This window comes from Pituophis catenifer, unplaced genomic scaffold, assembly GCF_029215685.1.
Source record: "Pituophis catenifer annectens isolate HBS135680 unplaced genomic scaffold, rPitCat1.0.hap2 SCAF_1, whole genome shotgun sequence".
Classification (NCBI taxonomy): Eukaryota; Metazoa; Chordata; class Lepidosauria; order Squamata; family Colubridae; genus Pituophis; species Pituophis catenifer.
In genome coordinates, this window is record NW_027256881.1 from 295,055,562 (window position 1) to 295,069,152 (window position 13,591).

The window sequence follows — 13,591 nt, forward strand, 5'->3', positions numbered from 1 at the left end:
AACTGAATCCAAGAATCTCTCATGAAAGAGTTTTAAACTTATGCCATACAGTGTAGCGGAGCTAATATGTTTGGTATGTCAACATTTGTTTCTGTCACTGTCAGGCTATTTTCTTTTAATATGTTACGTTTATGAATGAGCCTAAGTGTAGAAAACACATTGGAAATCCCATAATAACAACAGTGGGATTTTGAGACCAAACTTTATGTTGAATGCTGTTTTAATAGCCCTGTTCCCCAAAGAAAAGAAAGAAATAGTGACTGGTAACTGGCCCAAGATCATACAGTGGCTTCATGCCCTAAGGCGGGATTAAAACTCACAATCTCCTAGTTTTTAGATTGAGTATGCCCCTAAATTACAGAAGGTTTAAAAGTATACAATTCCTTCCTCTGGGTGAACCTTTAAGCTATTCTACCTTCCAAGTGGGCTATTCCATCTAATCCTATAAGAAGCCCCTTCCATCAGGCATTTTAAATGGTCCTTAGTTCCCAATTAGTCCTTTCCTAACTTTGCAAATGAGAGTTAAGGAGAGGTGACACTAGAGGCTATAGCAAAATGCTTAAAGCAAGGGGCCATATCTCTAGATATTAAATCTATGATGGATAACTTGTGAGTTCACCCAAATGTATGTTTGGGGAAATCATTTTGGACAAAGCCATGTAACATTTGAGGGGAAGCCTGTTTATGAGATGTAGCAAACAAAAGCCAACTAGGCTATATTTTGTATTTTTGAAGGATCTAAACATAAAGGGCAGCTCAAATACTTCTTTAGGGGGACAGGCATTGAAATGTTCATAGAAGACTTCATTATTACGACCTAATGTTGCATTGAAATCCTCACTTACTAGAATGTATGCACTGGGGACAATTCAGACAAAGAATAAGGAAGATACAAACCTGGTTGCAAGTTTGGGGAGCTGTTAAAAAGGAAGATAGACATTAATACGTTATGAGGAAAATTGCTCAAAAACTAACAAAACTGATACAACATCCTCAAATGGAGGTAATTGTTTTACAGTTTGAACATAGGTTGGAAGCTGTAATAGGCAAAGCCCCCTCTCCCCTCCTTGGGTTTGCCAATTTGTACAGGGATTACAGAGAAAAATACTTGTAAATTCCCCCAACATCCATGTTTCCTGTCAAAAAAAATTGTAACAAATTTGAACAGACCTCCAATAGAATTTTGATCTTTTTGTTTGGGGGCCCACCCTGATACGTTCCAAAAGAGGATGGAGAGATTGGTGGTAGGATGTAGTTGTCAATCTGCTGGCTCTCTTGGGGAGGGCTGACTTTGGATAATTGTTCAGGAGAAGGAACACTTGGGTTGAACAAACTGGTGATTCGAGGGAAGAAGTTGGAGAGCAGACTTCTTGCTGCCAGTTAGGGTGACTAGTGTCCTGAGTCAGGCAATTCCATAGAAATTTTTATGTGCAGAGCAAATTAGGGCAAATTAGAGATCAGAATTAGAAGGTTGGTCATATTCAGGGTAGATATGGAAAGAGTTCACTTACAAGGAGGAATAGCGAGTTGTAGGAGGGCAGCCATTGGATGAGGACTCGTTACGCACAGTCACTCATGCCCTCGTCACCTCTCGTCTGGACTATTGTAATGCTCTCTACATGGGGCTCCCCTTGAGGTGCACCCGGAGGCTCCAACTGGCGCAGAGTGCGGCCGTGCGGGTGGTTATGGGGGCAACATGGAGCTCCCATGTAACACCTCTCCTGCGCGAGCTGCACTGGCTCCCGGTGGTCTTCCGGGTGCGCTTCAAGGTTCTGGTTACCACCTTTAAAGCGCTCCATGGCTTGGGACCTGGTTACTTACGGGACCGCCTACTACCATCATCAGCCTCCCACCGACCAGTACGCTCCCACAGAGAGGGGCTCCTCCAGGTGCCGTCGGCCAAACAATGTCGGCTGTCGGCCCCTAGGGGGAGAGCCTTCTCTGTGGGGGCACCGACGATCTGGAATGAGCTCCCCCCAGAGATACGGAGGATTCCGGATCTGCGCACCTTCCGCCGCGAGTTGAAGACGCTTTTATTTCATCAAGCTGGCCTCGCCTAAATCTTCTCCCTTTTAAGTGTAAATTCTAAATTTTAATGGATTTTAAAATATGGGTATTTTAAATTATGGGTATTAATTCAGCCAAATTTATTTAATCCATTTTATTCGATTTTAAATTTTGTATATCTATGTGTTTTATTTCATGGCTGTGCACCGCCCTGAGTCCTTTGGGAGTAGGGCGGTATAGAAATTCAATAATAAATAAAATAAATAAATAAATAAATAAAATCAGGATCCATACAGGGGAAATCGGTATCGGAGAATTGATATCCATGCACCTAAATTAGCCAATTTTGATTTGATTTGAGTGGCCTGCTTTCAAGGTTGTTCTTTTCCAATTCTGCCTTAGATGCCATCCCATTTAGTGGGTTCTGGTTCAAATGCTTAGCGTAAAGTGTATACAATATATTAAGACTGTTGGGTCTATAGTTAGATGGGTCTGACTATCATAGGTATTGATATTATTGCTTTCTCCTAAACAGAAAGTATATACCCTGTCTGGTTAATATAGGTGAAGAGTTTAAGTTTACTTTATTGTCATTGCACCTTGTACAATGAAATTAAATGCCATCTTCCGTGTACATCATACATAAGAAAACTATAAAAAATAAAACAAACACACATACTTCACATTTTATACAATTGAATTGAAAACCCCTGATACTGCATTAATATTACACTATACAATAGAGTTCAATATAGTTAATGCTCTGGGATAGAAGCTGTTTTTCAGCCTATTTGTCCTTGTTTTTATTGTCGTGTACTGTATGCCAGATGGTAATAGTTCAAAAAAAGACTGCCCAGGATGAGATGATCTTTAAGAATGTTTTGAACTTTCTTAAGGCAGCGAGAGCTATAAAGCTCTTCCAAGGAGGGGAGATTCCTTGAGCTCACATACTTTTGATGTTATTACTTCTAAGGAATTCTAAAAGTTTTATATTTCCATAGTTACTGTATTTTTTGCACTATAAGACCCACCGGATCATAAGAGCCTTGATAGTACAGGGGTTTAGTGCACCCTGTTATTAACACAGCTGCCTGCAATTTCTGCTGGTTCGAATCTCTCCAAGGCTCAAGGTTGACTCAGCCTTCCATCCTTTCTAAGGTAGGTGAAATGAGGACCCAGTTTGTGGGGGCAATAAGCTGACTTTGTATAAAATATACAAAAGAATGAAGGCTATTGCTTAACGCATTGTAAGCCGCCCTGAGTCTCCGGAGAAGGGCGGCATATAAATCAAATTTAAAAAAAAAAAAAAAAAGACGCACATTAGCTTTAGAGGAGGAAAACAAGAAAAAAAAAAAGGATCTTTGCAGCAAACAGCAAACAGTCTGGTCAGCTTCAGCACATTATTGCAGCCCCAGCATGTCACTCATCAGGGCTCTGCTCTGTTGCGCCCACCGCTGGTCAACTGAGCTGAGCTGAGCTGCTGCTGCTGGTGAGGAATGCTTGAGCCTTTGCTGCCGAGCAGCTGATTGGTGGTTGGATCGGCCTCCCGGAATACCACTGATCAGCTGTTCTAGGTGGCAGGGATCACGGCCACCCATCGCCAGTGATCACCACCGCCGCCAATTGGTGATTGGTGGTGGCGATCCCCACCCCCTAGAACAGTTGATTGGCAGTATTCCGGGAGGCCATGATCTGTCCCCGTCCACACACACACACAAACACAGCCAGCCGAGGGTTAAGGAAACACTTTGGAACGCACCCAGGTCTTATCTCCAACTTGGCAGCGATTTACACACCGTCTGCCAAGTGCCTTTATTTTCACAGAAAGACAAATACTCAGCTTCCAAATGTCCGACAACAATAAATCTTTCTCTCCGCAGTTCCGAACGAGGCTTTAGTGACTATCCAAGGTTAGTTTTGTTCGTCACAAGGATCACTGACCACTACCCTCTATTATATAGTCTCTGGGGTGTGGTCCAGTGACTCAGTTCTAATCCCTAGCACGCCTCCTAAGCTGCTGCAATCGTTTATCACGCCTTCGGAGGCGTGCATCCAGGAATGATGTTTCTCCGTCACTCTGATCCGAGCCACCTGTCTCCCTGCTAATCTCCTCTCCCTCGGCCGGCACCTGAGACAATGCCAGAGGGGAGGGGCCTGGAGAGGGAGGCCTGGCTGACTCCTCTTCCTCATGCTCGGAGCTTTCTTCCTCCGATGGGACAGGCTCAGAGGGCGGGGCCACAACAGGCCAATCCAACCATCAATAAGCTGCTCGGCAGTGAAGGCTCCAGTGTTCCCCAGCAACGGTGAACGGCAGCAGTGATGACAGGCTGTGGCGGTGGTGACAGGCGGCGGTGAACATTGCCCCAGCCCCAAACCCCCTCCCCACACCACAATATTTGCTCTATAACACTCACAGACGTTTCCACCCATTTTTTGGAGAGGAAAAGGTGTGCCTTATAGTGCAAAAAATACGGCATATACCGTGTTTCCCCAAAAATAAGAGCCTGTCTTATATTTTATTTGAGCCCTGAAATAACTGCTTGGCCTTATTGCCATGCGCTCAAAAGCCCAATTGGGCTTATTATCAGGGGATGTCTTATTTTGGGGAAAACAGGGTACTTCTATACTTTTACTGCCATGGGGGTAATCCATGAAATGAGATTTTGGGCCCTTTTATAGTAGAAGGTGTAGGACAATCTGTTAATGGTTTTATATGCTCTCTGGTTAAAACTAGGGATTAATATTATTCTCATTAAGTCTTTGGCAGATTGACCATTATATCTTCCCCCCCTCCCCAAAATTACTTTCTTGGTGTCTTTCTTCTTCTTCTTCCTTTCCTGTTGGGGCTATTTATGTATATTTTCAGTTACCATGCTGGTGCTATTTATCTCTTTTGACTAAGTTTATATTCAGAATTAATAATTATCTATTTAAGCTAGCTTGTTAAGCTCATTGCAGCTCTTTTTAGCCACAATGGTTGATGGAGAGTTCTATAAAATTTTTTATTTTCACTGACACTATTTGAAATTTTATTTAAGAAACATCTCATCCTAAGTAACTGCTAGGAATAGTTGACTGAGTGAAAGACAGCCGAATTCTTTTCTGGAAAAAAGAAGTCTGGGGGACCATTGAACTATTTTTAAATCTATTGATTGAGCTTGAGCATCATAAGACCTGCTTAATGACTTAATTATACCACATTTGTCTAACCAACTGCCTTTGTTCATAAAGTTCATTTGTATTAGCAAGAAAAGTTGTTTAAGCTGGAACACCCTGCTGAGTCCCACCAAGGAATTTTTAGTCGAAATGTAATTGCAAAGCATAGAGTTTGAAAATCCGGTATGCTTAATGCACTGTGCACTGTTTTGTTATAGCCATTTAAAGTTGTTTGCTATTCATTTCTGGGCAGGCTGACTCTTTTGTATTACTGTTATACAACTTTACCTCAAGAATCCCGCTTGTGATCCAAAATCAAAAGCCAATCAAAGATGGCTATCATTCTGGGCTGTGAACAGATAGTGTTCATATATCTCAGGGGGTACTTTGAGCATATCTTGGGGGTAATGGAGAAGTTTATGATAGCTTGTTTGTTGTCGAGATTCCTATTTGGGACTATTGCTGTCAAAATGCCAAGATGCTACAGTATCTTCTTGGGGAGGGTGGCAGGGGTAATGACATTATTTGAGACAGGGGAAAATGGATAATTGGATCAAATACACCATGGATACATCATATCTCTTTTACAGTTAGATTGGGGAATATGCAGCCCACCCTCTGCTTCTGGAAATCCTTTTGGATTATCTCCCTCCTGCTGGAACAGGAGATTTACAACAAAAATAAAATAAGGTATTATCTTCTTGTCTCTTACTTAGTAGTTTTGTTTTTTTATTGTAATTTATCAAACAGAAACAAAAACAGAAATAATATCAAAATACAATGACAAGGACGATAGGCATGTTATGCACCCCCCGCACCGACCTCTTAAGTATGAAGTGAGGTCCACAAAAGTCAATTTGTGACTAAAAGTGTGAAAATTTGTAGCTGAGACAACTGAATCAGGTAGAGCATTCCAGTCTTTGACAACTCTATTACAAAAACCATATTTTTTTACAGTCAAGTTTAGAACGATTTACACGGTTGTTCGCGTGCGTATTATTGCGATTACAACAGAAAAAATCATTTACAGGTAAAACATTACTACATACAATTTTGTATGCAATACCTAAGTCTGACCAATAGTTTGTGCACTTTGTATTTAGTGCAACTGATGAAGTGTTCAATGTTGAGCTATTTCCCTGCTGTTGTGGCCCATATGCGGCCTGTGCAGCTGATGGCTGATTCGGACATGAGGAGGCTGGTGTGGTGCTGCGCCAGCAGCCTGTGCAGCTGGCACTCGAGTTGGACAATGAGGCTGGAGAAGATGTGGTGCCAGAGGTGGGGATTCAGCCAGGGCCTTCAGAACCTCCAGAAGCTCCCTTAAGTGAAGAGGAAGAAGAGGAGGAGCCTCTTCTTGATGCACGGGCGCACAGAGCTGCCAAAAGACAGGAGTGGCTCCTCAGGAGGAGGTCCCCTCGAGAGTAAGGCTTGGAGCTAATTGGCCACTCCCTTAGCCTATTTAAGGAGGAACGCCGACTGAAGCCATTTGCAGGGAACAACTTGTTCACTCTCCTTCGTGCCTTGATCTTAGTTCTTTGCAAATTGCTTCTGGGCTTTCTGCCAATCATAGTAAGATTAAGATTATTTATTCTTTGGATTTTTGTAGGCTGTTAAGAAAGTTAATTAACAGCCTTTGTTTTGAAAAAAAACTTATTTAATTTAGTAAACTAAGGTTTGTACAGACTTTGTGTGTGCTGCGTTCTCTGGGGTCCGTAGCTGGGGCAGAATACCTGCTTTCCCAGTTGATCATCCAGGGCTAGGACATTGCCACTTCTTATGAACCATCTGGCTGCAGGCAATTAGGCAATTCATGTTGAAAAATTGATGCTTACGGGCTATTCTCGCCAACACATTTCAAATGTCAAAGGAAAGTTGTCAGAATACCCAGTTGCCTTGCTAAAGGAGACTGGAGATGTATAAAAATAAAATATTAAAAAGTGTTCAAGAGAGATGAAGCATTTGTCCTGGCACCAATACAATTTGGAATAGATTTTCAAGGCAGCAGAGGTAAGAAACGTATTTCTATTTTCTTGATAAACAAATGAGGGCCATCCATTCTTTAGAAACCTCTGAGCTCAAAATGATTGTTTCCAGCATTATTTTTGCCTTGATTCCACAGTATAAATAGAACAATGAAAATTTAAAAATAATTGAAGATTTAAATTAATTACAAATATAGCTAATGTCATAATTTTTGCTCTGCAATCTAAACCCAATAGTTTTTTTTTTTTTTTTAGCCTTTGGTCTCAAATTTGCGGAATAATATGCTTCTTCACAATCAATTCTTCACAGGCTTACTCATAATCAATAAGCAGTAAACCCTGAAATGCTTGATGGTGTGAACCTACTTCAAACTGAAGTTTTAGATTGAGTGTGAACACATGTGCTGACCTAATTTCATGTTGCTTCTAGCATAATTTCAGAAACCCTCTGCAAGAGAGGATAATCTTCTCTCTGGCAGCTCCCTGGATGGGAGAAAGAGATGAGCATGCCCCTAAAAGAATAGGACATTAGAAAAAGAAAGAATATGCTACCAACTCCTTTGGGTGACAGTCTCAGTTACTATAAGGCACTTTTAGTACATTGTGCAAGTTTGTTGCCTTAATTTTTTCTGTAAAAATAAATAACACAAGTACATCCCCTTTAGAGATAATATTGTAGCAAGAATCTGGCTGATTTCCCATGACTGTTAGTAGCTCAGATTTCTGTAGAGAGTTTAAGTTTGCAATAAACCTTTATACTCATTTCATTGCCTCAGCACTTCATCCTCTTTTAACAACCTCATAATCCTTTGAGGGGTGGAGTCTGGGCAATTGAATGGAGCTGAGTGTTTACTGGCCGGGTGCCTTTCCTGTCTCCAATACAGAGTTTTTTTCAGCAGATATATTCTCAGTGTGCCCAGAGAGAGAAATATCTGGTTCTACCTAGGATCCAACTCACAGCCTCCTGATTGTGAGACGAGAGCTTCACCTCTAGGCCACCGCACCACTCAATTTCACTAGCATTTGATAGGATGTAATTCATCTGGTCCTGGTGATTTGAACTCATCTAGAGTGGATAGGTGTTCTCATATCATTTTCATGCTTATTTTGACTTACATTGGACTGTTCTTTCCTTTTGTGTAAAGACAGATGCAAAAAATAAGTTAAGCAGTTCTGCTTTGTCCCTGATGGTCATTACCTTCTTGTCATTTTATCCCATTAATCGACCAATCCTTTCCTTGACCTTTTTCTTGTTTTTTATATGTTGAAAGAAGCTATTTTGATTATTTTTTTACTTTTGTTGCCAGCCTTAGTTCATTTTGAGCCTTCATCTTTGAAGGTTTGGGCTATTTGCTGATATTCTGTGCCCCTCTTTTCATTTTTTATACTTGTCCTTTTTGTCCTTCAGTTTATCATAATGTTTTTTGTGCAGTTATTTTGGTTTTCTTTGAGACCTCTTATTTTTTCTTTTTCACTGGAATTGTACTAGATTGGGCTTTTGTAATCTCACTTTTCAAAGTTTCTCAAGCTTCTTGGGTTGTTTTCCCCTTGAGGATTCCCATCCATGGAATCCTTTCAAGTTCTCTCTAAATTCATTGAAATCAGTTCTCTTGAAGTCTAAGATTCTAGTTTGATTTTGTTCTATTGCTTGTGCTTGGAGAATGTTGGATTCCAATATTGCATGATCACTCCCCTCCCCAAGGTTACTATAACTTCAACATCTTCTATCATTTCATCTCTGTTATTGAGAATTAAGTGCAGTATGACTGACCCTCTAGTTCCCTTCTCTACCTTTTGGGAGACAAAGTTTATCTACCAGGTTTTCAGGAATCTGTTTGATCTTCCACTAGGTGCAGAGTTTGTCTCTCAGCTGATGTCATGGTAGTTAAAGTCCCCCATTACTACTGTGGTATGCTCTCCACATATCTTAGTTAACTGAATAGCAAAAAATCCATCTATTTCCTCTGTTTGGTTGGGTGGCCTGTAGTATACACCTATAGCAATGTCATTCTTTTTTTCCTTTAATTTTGACCCAATTGCATTCAAGACAATTGTCTTTATTATTATTATATAGAGATATAATATAGAGATATAGAAGTTATTTCTTATATATAGTGCAACTCCACCTCTTCGTATTAGGTCTTTTTGTTTTTTAAAAAAACAATTTAATCCCTCTATCTGTATGTTTCATCCCACCAAGTTTCTGTAATGGTAACAATATTGTATCTGCCATCAAGTTCATCCTGTTTATTCCTCATGCATTGTGCATTTATGTATTTGAGTCCTTTTGATTGACTTTGTGCTTATGTTTGTGTTATGTTATATCATTATGTTACATCAGCACAGGATTTAATATAATAATTCAACTTAATGCTGAATGGGTCAAAAAAGAATATCTTTAGTTCTGGATAACGTTCACAATGAAAATATTATTTTAGGGTTCTTTCCCAAAGCTGCTGTTGAGTTTGCTACCATAAAATTGAATTTTCTAGGCTATTGGACTAGAAAGTTTTTTTTACAGATAGTCCTTGGTTAGTGACCGCCTCATATAGTGACCGTTTGCAGTTATGATGTTGATGAAAAGAAACTTTATGACCAATCCTTGCATTTACAAGTTTCTCAAGTCTATAAAGCAAAGGAAAGCTGAAGTAAGATCATAAGCACAATCACAGTTCACTTAGCAATTACTTCATTTAACTATGGAATTCCTGGTCCCAACTGTGGTCTCTAAAAGATGCCTACCGGTATTAACTAAAGGCCTTTGTATGAGATAATATATTTTGCCAAATATTTGCAATTGATAAAGGTAGTCCATAGTTAACGATAGTAATTTGCACCAGAATTTCCATTGCTAAATGATCTGGTTTTACAGTGGGATCTCATGTCACCATATGATCCCAACCTTAAAAGCCATGGTGGCGTAGTGGTTAGAATGCAGTACTGCAGGCTACTTCTGCTGACAGCTGGCTGACAGCGGTTTGGCAGTTCGAGTCTCAATGTCTCAAGGTTGGTAAAATGAGGACCAAGATTGTTGGGGACAATATGCTGACTCTGTAAACCGCTTAGAGAGGGCTGTAAAGCACTTTGAAGTGGTATATAAGTCTAAATTCTATTGTTATTGCTATATTGCTTAGTGATGGCAACTATGGCATTCCAAATTGCCATAGCTAAGTAAGAATCATAAGTTGTTAAGTGAGTCCCAGATGGTTTACAAGCAGGCTAGCAGGTAAGTAAGGCATGATGCACACAAGTTGTCAGGCGTGCCTCTGTTCAAAATTCAAGAAAGAAAAACCCCAACTTCATATTTGTAGAGAAAGGTACTTTTACTGAGCATGAACTGATAGCAATGAAAGAAAAGAAAGATCTGAAGCAAAAGACATGAAAGTTACATATTGAAAGTATCCCCAAATCCCTCCCCACAAAGACCCAGGGTAAATATCCAATCCCCATCCCAATTGGTGTCATATGGGCAGCATCTTCAGGTGTTTTCGTTCATCTGGTATTCTCGGACAGTTGCCTTGACTGGGCATAAACAAGTCCATATAGCTGCGCAGTAGAACATAGGAGCAATCCTCCCTACTTGTTCATACAGGGCAATCTCTCTCCAGCTTACATCCCCCACCCAAATGCCAACTCCCCCCCCATTACTATGGCAGCCGATAGCAAGCAAGCATCATAGAGGCTGACACAAGTACTGTAAAACTTCTTCCAGAAACTTCTTTCCCTTCCCATTCTCCCACTTTCCAGTTCTATCTCTAAAATCCAAGTCCAATAGTATTTTATAGGGAGTATTGTTACAGTTAGGAAATTGTTTCAGGTCTGCCATTTTGACTGGCTTTCCTTCCCCCACACCCCTTATTGTTTCCCCCACAAACTGCTGTAAACCCTCAGTTCTTCAGGTGTCCTGTTAGACTTTTTTATATCTACATGGACTGGATACAGGTTGAATTAATGGAGAGTTTACATGTACAATAGTTTAGTCCCTCTAGTCTTTGTTTATATTGGTAGGCATTTAGCATCCCAATAGTTATAATATGTGCATGTTGAGAATTCATACGGCTTTAAAAGTGACAGAACTGCAAAGCCTGAATTTGAAATGCAAGCAAGGACTTTATATACACCATGGAATCTTGCTGAAGCCATTGATTTATATTCTAAGAATTCCTCTGCATTGAAAGAAAAATATGGCGAGATGCTTACTGATTTGGCTTAGGATTTTAGACTTTCTGTAGCATGAGCTAAAAAAGAAATGACAGCAATGTATAAGGATGATAAAAGCAAATATGAAAAGCAAGATGAATGATACTGAATATCTAGCTGCTGCACATTTGATTTTTATCTCCACTACAAAATAAAACAAAGTATATTTTGTTTATATTTTTAAAAACTTCCTTTTAAGGTAGGTTCAGTGTCTTCAGAAGCTTGGTCTACTAAACCAGGGGTCTAGCAAAACTGGCTGAGGAACTCTGGGAGTTGAAGTCCACAAGTCTTAAAGTTGCCAAGGTTGGAGACCCCTGTACTAAACCCTGCTTCTGGCAGGTAATTCTAATGCAGAGAATAGTTTAATACTGATGCCTGAAGATGGCAGCAAATTCCTGCCAACAGATATAGATGCTCACATCTCTTCTTGTCTCTTCCCATATCTGCTCAACATCAGTTATTTAGCTTCTTGGTTTCAAAAGATGCACAACTGGATTTAATCTTATGGCATACTAATTAAGGGATATTCAGAAAACAAAATGTCCAGGGTTCTAAAGAAGGATGATTTCTTCGGCTCTCTGCTGAAAGGAAATCACCATGTTGAAGCATAAGAACTGAAAATGATTATGTTTATAGTTGCTATAGTTACAAGTATGTAATTAAAAAAGAAAAATACTGTAATGGCTACATTGATGATTTAAGAACAGAATAGATTTAGATTCTTCTACATTTATGATATAATTGATCAAATCCTGAAAGTGTCAGCTGTCAGCTACTACTGATTTTTAAAAAATCAAGCAACATTTTAGACTGCTCCGTGTTCTATTTTCCTTTCCTTTTGTGTGTGTGTGTGTGTGTGTGTGTGTGTGTGTGTGTGTGTGTGTGTTTTAAAAAATAAAAAGAATCTGACTTCTTATGATGGAGGAATTCCAAAAATTGGAGTGAGGAAATACCGTAAATTACACAATGTTCCCAATAAAAATGTACAGAAAGGCAATTTGTTTTGCTGTTTTTGCTAATACTTGAATGAAATACCTTATTTGTGCTGTGACTGAAATTGGTGCTGCAGATTTGTATAACTGGAATTTGAGTTAATTTTGATTGTTATTATTAGATATTCTAAAAATAGGTTTGATTACCCTCTATATCTCATGTAGAATATCCCTGAGTCTTATATACATATGCACATATTCAAACAGGTCTTAATTACAACAAATCCAATTATGCATAGAAATGCCCTGTTTTTAACAATAAATTTCTTCCACTCAGCAAGGAGCCATTGCTGACTTATTAGACAAAAACCAAAAAGTGATCCCCAAATATGGAGGAATTCCTTGGAATACAAATCCTTAAAGTGTCCTTGGGTATATCAAAGATGTCACAATGGCACTCATGACTAAGGAACTGAAATCTCATTCTCCTTTAAAGGCCATTCTATGCATGTAAAAGGGGGAAGGTCTTCCATTACCTGGTTCAGCTTCCCATTTTGATGTAATTGATTCCCCCTGCAAGCCCCCACCAGCATGCTCTGGGCTAGAACTGTGCTGTTGGACTATATGATTTATGGCACTCTCTAAATCTTTATTTATTATTCATTTATTCAATTTCTGTAGGTGACCATCTCAGCCAACTGACTGGGCAGCTTACAATTCTAAAAAAAAAATAGTTAAAACAATTGAAAAGAACAAAAGCATCCAAAAATTAAATTCAGCAGCTGTGATGATTAATCAACTAACAGTAGTAAAACCAAGTCATGTGGCCATTAACTCTTTCTGAACACCAGGCCTGGATACACAGCTATGTGTTTAAAACCTTAGGAAAGGTTAATAGGGTTGGGACCATTTTAATTTATGAGGGAAGGATATTCCACAAAGCAGAGGCTACAAAAGAGAAGGCCAATCTTCTAGTTCCTGCCAGTCAACACTCTGGTTGATGGGATCTGTAGCACACCCAATCTGTCTGATTGAACTGAATGGGAGGAGATTAGAAAAAGATGATCCCTAAAGTAACCCAGTCTAATTCATGTAGGGTTTTAAAGGTGACACCTTGAATTCAACCTGAAAACACTAGTAGCCAGTGCAGCTCAGGTAGTAGTGGTGTCATATGTGCCACATATCTGGCACTATTTACTGCCTCCATAGCCATGTTCTGCACTTCTGTTGAAGTTTCTGAATGCTCTTCAAGGCAGTCCCATGTAGAGCATGTTGCAGTAATTTGAATCGTTGCTATACTTCTACAAACATGGC